Genomic DNA, 11,808 nt, shown 5'->3' with positions numbered 1-11,808 from the left:
TAGCGATACAGTTGATTTCGTGTTAGCGTATCAATTTACAGATATCTGTAACTGAGAATTATTATTTCAGTTCCATTTATAAAAAAATTACGGCGCAGCTAGATTAATTTGTAATGTTCAAACATAACAGGATGAAAGTCATAAATATATATATATATATATATAAACTTTCTAGTAAAAGTAATCATGTTTCACGTACTTTGATTAGAGATTATATGTAATTCTACAAAAAAAATTAAACTTCAGTTATAATAATCCGAATCTTAGTGAAGCTTAGAAATCCAGGGGAATAAAAACCTTATATTTCCAGTATCAAGGGCACATAATGAGCAAACTTGTTAACTGTATCTGTTCCTCGTCTCTTCACTTGAGTATCGGAACCCGTAACAAGCAAACTTTTAACTAATTCTTTTTGCATCATCTCGGTTCGTCATCGTGGTTTATTATTTAAATATGAAATATCGCATTTTATGGCACTCAGTTTACATATATTATTGCATATAAAATAATCATAATATTAATATAAATAAAATAATTCTTATTATAAATACTGTTATTAATATTTATAAATGGTACTTCAAATGTTTGTTGCTGAAAATTGACAAAATTTGCATTATTCGTTCAAAAGGAGACACGCTAAATGTTAAAATAATAAAATTTAAAAAATTCGTATTTAATGTATCCGCCTCTACCTGGGCACACATACGGTGTGCAGAGCTTCATAATAAGAAGAAACGATTTGAAAAACTCTTAAGTTATCAGAGTGTTGTCTGTTTACGAAAACCATTTAAGACTACGCTGAAATTGGATGAATAATTGTGTTTCCGTAATTCGATTTTTTAAACTGTATTTTTATAAAAGTGAAAATGGCTAAAACTGTAATTTTTTAGCATAATTTCTAGGCATGAATCGCCTAGTACATATTCTTCTTGAAAGCACTAACGTAACTAGAAATAAGCCTTCCATCTTCATCTCCGCCGTCTAATTTTTTGGTCCCCGTTCAAATCTCATACTTGTCCCATACCGGACGAGAAGACTGCGCGCCGTTTCTGAGCCTTGCGCTTAGAGGCGATACCACGCTAGAAGCGCTAGCGAGCGTCACACTTATCCTCCCCCATTACTAACACAAATACATCCATGACTAGGTGGGCCACTTAAACGTGTGTTCCTTTTTTATTACGTAATAATATTTGTGTTTGCAGATGACAGCAGTGCTTGATAATATAATGTTTGCTTACTTGCGCACTTGCATATAAGCTCACTCACATACATTTCCCTTAGAAACTCGCATATTGTACACTCGTATACGCTTATTTTATTATTTCAGCATTCTGAGCGACCAGACCTATTTTTTAAATGATAACTAAGATTCTTCACCAAGAGAAGGCGCATAAGAAAGAAATATTTGTTTTAAAATAATCATGAAGTGAGGGCGCAGTGGCAAGACACTATTCTTAAATTCACAATAGATAAACAATTTCTGTACTTTTACGAAACCACCTTTGTAAACCAGTTATCAGTAAAAAGATTGTAACATTACAAGAAAGATGTCTTTTTGAACAAAACTTTGCTAGGATTATTTTTGCATATTTAAAATACATTTTTATTAATAATTCTGAGTATTTCTTACGGAAATTGGCGCATAAATTAACATTTCAATTGATGTTTCATTAAAGCACAATATTATATTATAATGATAATCTAATATTAAATAAGTGGACTTTATTGTTTTTTTTATTATCATTAATGAGCACAGTTAATACTGTAAAACTATTCAGGGATCGGTTTTCAAATAACTTTAACTAAGTACTGGTTGTACTGAAACAATACCAAGCATAAATGCTCGGGTAAGGATCTGAACCCAGTATTACTGCAAACATATGTTGTAATGATGTAGTGATACTTACAAATATCTGCAATCTTAGAATAATTTTATTTCTGTTCCATTTACAAAAATAAATTCCTTTTCAAGTGAAGCCGGGTTAGAATTCGCGGTCCGGCCATTTTGATTTTTTGTATTCATCAGGATTTCCTCTTATCACTTCAGGCAAATGCTGGAATGGTTACTACATGCCATGGCGAAATTTCGTTCACAATATTCCAGTTCCGAGTGTTTGTATATATCCTTTGAGTATGGTCATGTTTTTTTCGTAAAAAAAACGAACGCTCATTAGATTGCAACAAAGTATAGCCGCGCCAGCGGTTACTTCCTTGTGATTGGCGGCCATCTGTAAGAGAGGTAATTTTCTTATTTGGCCAGGCCATTCAGGACGCGTTTGCTTTCGCACCTGCTCTACCAACAGTAAAAATAAACCTGAAAGAAACTCAACCAATCACGAAACACCGACGTTGCTAAAGGTGTTTTAACCATCAGCTAGTCTTGAATTATTTTCTCGAAACTTACATGCCCCCTACTTATGAGACGATAAACTCACAAGCAACAGAAATCCCTGCAGTTTAAAAATAATTAACTTTCAAGATTAAGAACAGGTTTCATTTCGTGAACGCGGGTGTAAAATATATGTGATCTTACATAACTCCCGTAAAAACGTGAAAGGGTTTTATTTGTGTTGTCTTTTGTATCGTAGTCAGTATATCGCGTCTTGAGTAAAAATGCCGAGGGTAAAAAACTACAGCAATCGCTCAATCACTGTTGAATTTCTTAACTCTTAATTATTGTAGCATAAACATTAGAAGAACACCTATAAAGCCAATCCATGAAAATAGTAAGCATTCGGTAGGACTTGTACCGTGACCACGAATGCATTATTTACAGGGCTATTCTTAAAAGGGCAGGTAAATGGGAAATTCAGATAGATCGTGGGCGATAAATCGATTTCGTGGGTCACAAAAATCCAGATGACACAAAAATCCAGATGACGCAAAAACCCAGCGAGGAAACGCTTAAAGTGAACTAGTTTTAGAATAAATGAATGAATGCATGCATGAAGAGAGACAGCGAGGTAACATTGAAGAAAACCATTAGCGATGCCCCAGCCTAAGTTTTGGAAGACCATATTAGAACTGTCAAAAAGGAGAACCTGCTTTAGGGGGTGTATTTAGATAACGCTTAATGTTTCGTCAACTAAAGACGTACCCAGCTCAAAACGTAAAAAGGCGGGTAGAAAAGGGAGAGTTGTTGTTAATTATCGCAATTTAACTTTTTTTAACTTGGAGGAGTGCCAAATAATTATAACCGATAACGAAATAAAGAACATAATTAATTAAATTGTTTATGAACAATATTTTGGGACGATTAGATACAAATTTTATAAGTAGAGCTTCTTATCCTTGTTTGCGAAAACCAATTTAACCTGGGTTTTGTTTTATACTAAAAGTGCTTATTAACAATGGTTTAACTCATTCATCTCAAAAGATATGTTTTTTAACCTATACATATTTTTCTGTTTGTTTATTTTCCCACTTATGAAAGGGGCAGCCTCCTGTCAGGATAAAGACTTGTCAACATCATTGTCAATGATGTACTACTGGCATCCAACAACATAGTTTCCTATGTAACTATATAACGACAAAAAATAAAATAAAAAAGACTTGAAAAAATATTAAACGAGGCTTTGGACCGGATTTTTTTTAAATAGGGCACACTTTGTTAAATTCATTAAAATAATACAATGATGTATCCCTTTGACTATGTGAGCATTGGTTCGCACCATCCGCCACAGATGGCAGCACCGTGGTTACACATTTCCGTTCCACGCGACGTAAGTTGCATTCACGATATTACTCCTACCAGATGTCGTATATCGAGTGCTAAGATGTTACACATCAATGGTCTTGTTTGCCCTCGACCGGGAATTTAACTCCTGGTCACGTTCTCGTTAGACGACAGACTTGGGGTGTGATCACTCTGAACTAACTTGACCCTTCGCGTAGGTACGTAGTAGTTCATTCCCTCGCTGTAGAACTTAACGGAACTCCTGCGTGTACGTCTTTGCGCACGGTGCGCGCGTTTATACAAACTAGTGACAGACATGAGCGCATTGGTTTACTTATACAGTACACTCCCGATTATCCGCGAAATTAAGTGGCAGGGCCACCGCGGATAGTGAAAATCGCGGATAATCCGCAAAAGAGCCGAAAATGGGAAACAAAAAAGGAAACATTATTTTTAAACTTAAAAATCTAAACATTTATGTACAGTAAAAGTTACAATTAACAGTAAAACATTTTTAGTGATGTTAAAATTTTAGTATTTTTCTAAATAATTAACATACAATACATTTCAATAATGTAAACATAAAAGTGTTCAACCATACGACTAGAAACAAAGTGCGACAGAGACAAAAATAGCAACGCATGCCAACCTACTGCGTGAGTTCCTAGAAGACCTGTGGCGTTTGACTGTATACTGCACACAACACACTCGTCAGTATAGTTCAAATTTGCTCACTTGTAATGAAATACAGATTTACATATGTGCTGTATTTTTTCGTAGCATGCGCGGATAATAGGGAGTTTACTGTAGTTGCAAACACAGCCTTTATTCCAGCGACGTGCCAATTTATAGTTATTTTCTGGTCCAAGGCTAGACCCGACACATTGGTGTACGATGGCGTATCAATAAGCAAAGCATATGATGTAAAAAAAAGCAATAGTGACAATATGAAACAGGAATGAAAGTATTGCCAATTTATTACTTTCCCACAAAAACTACCATGCATGTGGAGGCATTTGTTCTATCGATGGGTCAGTTTGAAAATCCCGGTCTCACAGCACACCGCCGCGCCGGCTGCAGTAAGAGCCACATTCGCACGGCTCGTTTGAGGTCGTCGTCAGAGGAACTTCTTCACGGGTCCAAACAGATGGAAAAATCGGAGGGTGTCAGGTCTGGGCTGCAGGATGGGTGCTCCAAAAACTCCTCAACGGTATCATCAGTCGGTTTGTGACTGATGACGGAAACAGGTGTCAGTTCTCGAAACGTCGCAACTGTTCTCATTGGAAACCTTCTGTGTTTGTCAGTGCTACCGTCGTTGTGTTGTACTCGTTTATCGCCAACGCTGTGTTTATATGTTTGCTGCGTTGTACAGGTTTGTTGTCTGCCTGCATTTAATCTGTCTCGTCGTTGCTAGCCCACTTTGTTCGTCTGAATTGTTGTATTATTTATTCCATGACTAAGTTCCTTCAACGGAATTCTTGTGCTGTCTGATATTTATATGTTGAACTTTTTTTTGCTCTCGTCGTTGTATTGTCCATAATACTTGTTTAGTTTCATCATTGGTTCCGTTTGTCCGACATCAGCTGATTCAGTCTTGTTTTCTGTGAATATTTCTTTTCATTTTTTTTTTAAATTTTTTTTGGAATTTTTCCATGCCAAACAGTGCAAAACTGCAATGGCGTATATCCAAAGTATCCCTACAATTGTCCACGAACTGGGCGAGACGCATTGGTACGGTCAATACAGCACTTTCCGTAAGCTTCCGCCATCTCCAATTGGATTTCTTCAACTTTCTTTCCTTTTGCACAAAGAAATCATTTCACAGCTCAAGGCTCCTCCACAGTTGTTGACGTTGCGATCACTTAACGCCATTACACCGGTGACTGACTAACGCTCTCGGTACGTGAAATCACGAGATATTGCATTGCGCCCAGTCAGTAGCGCCCTATAGTTCCCTTTTTTTTTTAGTTAAAGATTTCAGTTTTACTAAATATTTTCCTTCTTAATGACGGACACGTGCGTTACTTATTGATTACGTCCTCGTATAATGAATTCAATATCTTGTTTTCCCCCCTCCGTTTTGTTATGTTTTATCGTCGGTACATAATGCACATGATTTGAGCTAACTAGTAGGTTCTATTCTAGTCCTTTGGGGGACGGGGGTGGGTCTTAAATCAATCGTGATTTAAAAAAAAAGTCTAGAAAATGTTTTTTTTTGCAAAAATATTTAAATATTAGTGTAGTGTTAAAACCGCTGTAGCAACATCTGTGTCACGTGATTGGTTGAGTGTATCTTTCTGGTGCATGTTTACGCTCGACAACACAAATCACGGTGATTTCGTGAGGAAGTAAGCAAGTCATGAATGGCCGAGGTCAAATAAGACAACGTATTCTCTTCCAGGCGGCCTTCATTCAAAAAGGGAACGCCGTATGGGCTGGCATACGTTTTTGCAACCTAGTGATTGTTCAGATTTTTCACGAGAATAATACCTGCATCTACACTGAACATTGTTTTTGTAAATGGAACAGAAATATTCATGTAAAATTACAGATATTTGAACAATTGTATATTTACATGAAAATAACGGTATCACTACAAAATCATCTTCGAAGTAATACTAGGATCGGACTTTTAGCCTGGCATTTATGCTTTGTGTTGTGCCAGCATCTCCAATAGTTAAAAAGTTATTTGTAAAATTTTCTCTGAATAGTTTTCCAGTCTTAATTGTGCGCATTTATAAGCATCATTAAAAAAAATAATTTATTAAAAAGTTATTTATATTTTACATAGTTTTAAAAAATATGCGTAAATGAAACACCAATTAAAATATTAAATAATGCTTAAATTTTTGTAAGAAACACTGAGTATTATTTCGATAAAAGTATTTTATATATGCGAAAATAACAATAGCCATGTGTTGTACAAAATTACAATATCATTCGTGTAATATTACAAAATATTCATTGGCAACTGGTTTCCTACGGAATATTGTGTAAAAGCATAGAAAATTTTTATTCAGGGTACGAATGTCACGCAAAAGAATAAAATTCTGCATTCCATTCTAACGCTGAACAATAACGCGAAAAATGCATCTACCTTCTAATTGCGAAAAATAAATTTGAATGTTATCACTCTCACCCTACTCGAAGGTACACTCTGATGTCTTTAAAAACTTCTTAAATAATTGATTGCTCAAGAAGGTATATATCATGTCAATATAGACTGTGGGAATCTGTGCAGTGTAAAGCTGTGTTGTTTTTAAGGCTCAGTGTCACATGCCACGATTGATATTTCATTTTCCTGTCTTTACTGTTAACTAAAGGATGTATCTGTAAACTTATTGCAGTAGATCTCTTGATTTTGATGCTTGGTAACAACTATATTAAATAAATGTTATTTTCTAGGTGTAATGGATAATGTCAAAATCTTAATTATGAAAACTTGCATGACTTTTTACCACAATCAACTAATATTTAGAAAATATGTTGGGGAAATTTAAGACAAACTTAAAATAAAAGAGATCTGTGGTAATAAATTTGCAGTGCAAACAATCCAATAAATGGAATTACAAGAAAATGAAATAACAATCATGGCGAGTGAGGAGAAGCATTAAGTGTGACCTCATTGTTGACCATGACGTGAAAGATTACGTCGACGGCGCCCAGAAAGTTGGGATTAGGGGGTTCCTGGTAAATAAGTCGATACTCGACGATAAACTTAGGTTGCCGGTTCAGCACAAATAAATAAGTTGAATTACGATCTAAAGGCCGAGATACTTCTTTGAAGTTGGAGCCCAAAACCTATTTTATTTAAAACGAAAATTAAAAATTACTTCAAATTGAATAAATTTACGACAGCGACAATTTTTGCGGTGGTTGTAGAGCCTTGTTCAATTAAACAAACTAAATTCTTCGTGTTATACCTGAAATATTTCTCTATTGCCTATTTCCAATAGAAATAAGTTTTTTTTTCAGTTCCTACTTCAAAGGTGTAAACCAGCGTTGGGAAGAAAATTAGACCAACGGCCATAATCACGTTTTCAACCGGACATTTATCGTGAGGAACGTACAGCTTTAACAGGTTAAATAATGACGCATCCTGTACAGAAACGGACCTCAGTTTGGGTGAAAACCGGGGTAATTTTTTTTACTGCAAAAAACTCATTCTTCGACATGTATTCGCTGGGCAGCATGGCACGTTAGTTCTTCTGGAGGAGGTATTGTATCCCTTTATGCCCACCACATTTTTTTTTTTCGGTAGTCCAGGGTGAGTTACGGTTTGAGATCCGCCCATCTCTCCCACGCACCTGCAGCTTGATGGGAGAAGAATGAGATACTGGGAGTATTGGGGAGGAAAAAAGAGGAAAGGGGAGAAGAGAAACAAGGGGATAAGGTGCGATTAGTTCGAAAACTCCGTGGGGTAGGGAGCAAACACCTTCCTGTGTGGGAGGCCAGAGATAAAACGTGAGCGGATATTTCAGTAGGCCTACTTGCCAGTGACGTGTAAGCATCTGACCTCTGACACGTGTTCTCGTGTTTGCAAATAAACGTCTACAGTACGAAACTCGGACACGTAATTTAACGTATAATTTTTTTTGTAAATAATGCCGAGCGTGATAAATACACGCAAATTGTGTTTTTCGACTACATTTCTTGACGATAATCACACGTGGTTCTCCGCAGTCTCAGCTAGAATTCGCTGCCGGAGCAACTACGTCGACTATCGAATCACTCCGTTTGTAAACCTTAATATTAAAACTATATAATGAAAGGCTCTGATAAAAGAGAAGAAAAAAACTTGAAAAAAAGTACTAAACACCGGCTTCAGACCTGATTTTTTTACAATGACTTTTATTCAAATACCGCTCTTCTTGATAAGAAAATAAAATTGGTTGTCTGTAAAGTCGGTTTACGGACGATAGTTTAACGTGACGTCATAACAAAACATTTATGAAATGATTGCATACTTTCATGAATAAAATTGAATACTTTTTATTGAATTATCACTATTTTGTATGGATACAAAGAAGGAGTGAAATGAAATCTACAATTTAATTGATACATTTACTTTTATTTGCACTCATTAATTCAAATATGTTTATTACTTTAACGAACAGATTATTTTAACTATAACTTTTATACATGTTTGCTATTTAACTTCTTCCAATCTGTGTTATTCTGTTAAGGATAGGACGATGATAGGAAAAGTAGGAAACGAATGGGAGTGTTTCAAGTTTAATGTGCCTCGAAAAAGTCAAATCGATGGTTGTTCCAATCAGATGGAAGAGAGATAGATGCGTTGAAAGCGTACAATGAGCGTAACGGGACAAAGCGTAACGGGAAAATGTGCGTAATGGCACAATGTGCGTAACGGGACAATGAGTCATCCTTTTTCGTGCGTGAAGCCGGCGTTCATCGATTTATTAGACGTTGTCACGTCATAAATAATTAAACAAACAATAACATAAAGTTTCCCGTTGTCTTTGTGAACATTGGTTCGCGCTATCTGCCACAGATGGCAGAACTGTGGTTATTACACATTTCCGTTCCTTCACTTCCAGCGCATTCACGAAATTGCTCCTAATCGAATGCCGTATACCGGGAGCTAAGATTTTACACATCAAAAAAGAAAGTGATTGTTCCGCACGAACCAATCCGGGTTGGAAGCCAGACATAATCGCTGACAATGATGTATACTTGAAGCATAAGCACTTTTCAACGTTGCTCCGATCTGGGTCGATCTCTATGTTATTTTGGTAAGGCTTCGTACAGGTGTATGAGTGATAAAAATATCTGATATCTAAATTGATTTCCACCCAAAACCATTTCTCGCCTCCACCCCTTCTCCAAAATAAATGGGTCCACCAAATGAATTGATGACATAAATACAATTCGTTTCACCATTTTAACGTCTTATCGCAAACTGCGAAAATTAATTGCAGAAACTCGTTACTTGATACCCGTATATATATATATTATTTGTGTATCCTGACCTGCGTAATAAATTCATTCGCTGACAACCAGTGCAAAACAGAAAAAAAAAAACCAACCTTATTTTATTTTTCAACCCCCGCAAGAAATTTATATGTCACACCTCCACTGATATTCCTTTTATTGGCTCGCCAAACAAAAAACATGCCACGTCTTCTTTCACCCTTTTCAAATTCTCGCCAACTTTCTTTTTTCTGTTTACTTCCCTCTTCCATTCCCACGCGCTTCGCCAGGGAGCTTCCGGTAAAAAAAACCGTCGTGGCACAATACATTCATTCTTCTTTTTTTTTTATCCATCCCGATGCATCAACACACGGCCGCTTCCTGGTTTGTTACGCGGCGCGCGCTGACGTCTGCCTTCCTATTTGACGCGCCTGCGGATACACGGCGTAGTGCAAACACTGTACCACGTGACACGTCTTCGAGAGGCCTCCTGCGTCAACACAGCGTAGGAAAACCTCGCCGAAGACACACAGATAGAGAGGAAAAAAAATTGGTTTTCTGTAAAGTCGGTTTACGGACGATAGTTTAACGTGACAATGTCATAACAAAACATTGATGAAATGATTGCATACTTTTATAAATAAAATTGAATCATTTTTGTTTTAATAATAAAAGAATAAATACTGGAAATTATACTAGCTATCAGATTTTTAAAATGCAAGAATAATTAAACTTTATTGCAGAAATTGTTGTTGTAATAAGCAATGAAAACCACAATATCTTTTCACTTCACTTTATAAACAGTCGACGAAACAGTTCACGTGTAGATGTAAGTTGTGTGCTGCCGCTGTCTTTCTTCTCCTTGGACGCATAGGCCAATCGAGTGGAAGAGAGATAGATGCGGCGCAAGCGTACAATGAGTGTAACGGGACACAGCGTAACCTAACAATGAGCGTAACGGGACACAGCGTAACGGAACAATGTGCGTAACGGGACACTTTTTCGTGCGTGCAGCCGGAGTTCTTCGATTTATTAGACGTTGTCACGTCAAAAAATTCCTTTGGAAACCGGTTGTCAAGAAATGTTTGAAACGCTACAAGAAGGATAGTGTAACAACACATGGCCATGGTTATTTTTTGCGTATATGAAATATGTTTATTATTTTTACAAAAGTTGGCGTATGATTATAAATTTTGATTAATGTTTCATTCAAACATAATTTATTAAAAACACGGAGATCAACGAATATACAATAATTGTACTACATTTTGTTGTATCATGCTTATTATACGTGCAGTTAACGGAACGGTCAACAAATAACTTTAACGATTGGAATAACACAAACCATAAAAACTTGGGTAAAAATCCTAACTCAGTATTTCTGTGAACACTATTTTGTAGTGATACTGTTGTTTACATGTAAATGTAGAAATTGTATAAGTTTGTGTAGTTCTACATGGATATTTCTGTTTCATTAAAACAATAAAGTAATTGGACAGTTTAAGCTTTCGATCGGAAACCCCGCGTCTCAGTGAACCCCGATCAGTTCTGAACATACACTAACTTCAATTAAATAGTGTTACAGGCAATTGTCTAGAAAATTATCTTGGTTTTTGAGATTGAACTAATGTCAGGAAATATCTCCCCCAGATTGGCTGAAAACTGAGACAATGTGAAGAGGCCTATTGTGATTGGCCACCTGAATAAGACCCCTGACATTACCACCTGATTTCTCATCCCTAAAAATAGACAAAACAAATAAAAATGCCATATAAAAACACTGCACGAAATTTAACGCAAATTGTTTTTTTAACTACATTTCTTAACGCTAATCACGCGTAGTTTCCGCACCCGCTACTATAATTCGTTTTCGGAGCAGCACCGTCGACTATTGATTCATTTGATTAGTAGACCAAAATTTTAAACTATATAATGAAATGGCGCCGATTAAATCGAAAAATACTTAAAGAAAGTACTAATTACCTGATTTTCGACAAGAAATTTTATTAAAATACTGCCTATCTTGTTAAAATTCATTAAACAGTTAAAACTATGAAGATTCTCTTTGGCTTTGTGAACTTTTAATCGCGCCATCCGCCACAGATGGCAGCAACGTGGTTACACATTTCCGTCCCTCGCGACTTCTGTGGCATTCGCGAAATCACTCCCACCACTGCAAAAGTTCTCGCGGTGCGCGA

Source organism: Bacillus rossius, chromosome 14, assembly GCF_032445375.1.
Source record: "Bacillus rossius redtenbacheri isolate Brsri chromosome 14, Brsri_v3, whole genome shotgun sequence".
NCBI classification, from domain to species: Eukaryota; Metazoa; Arthropoda; class Insecta; order Phasmatodea; family Bacillidae; genus Bacillus; species Bacillus rossius.
The sequence above is the reverse complement of the archived record's forward strand: the minus strand, read 5'-3'. Positions refer to the sequence as shown.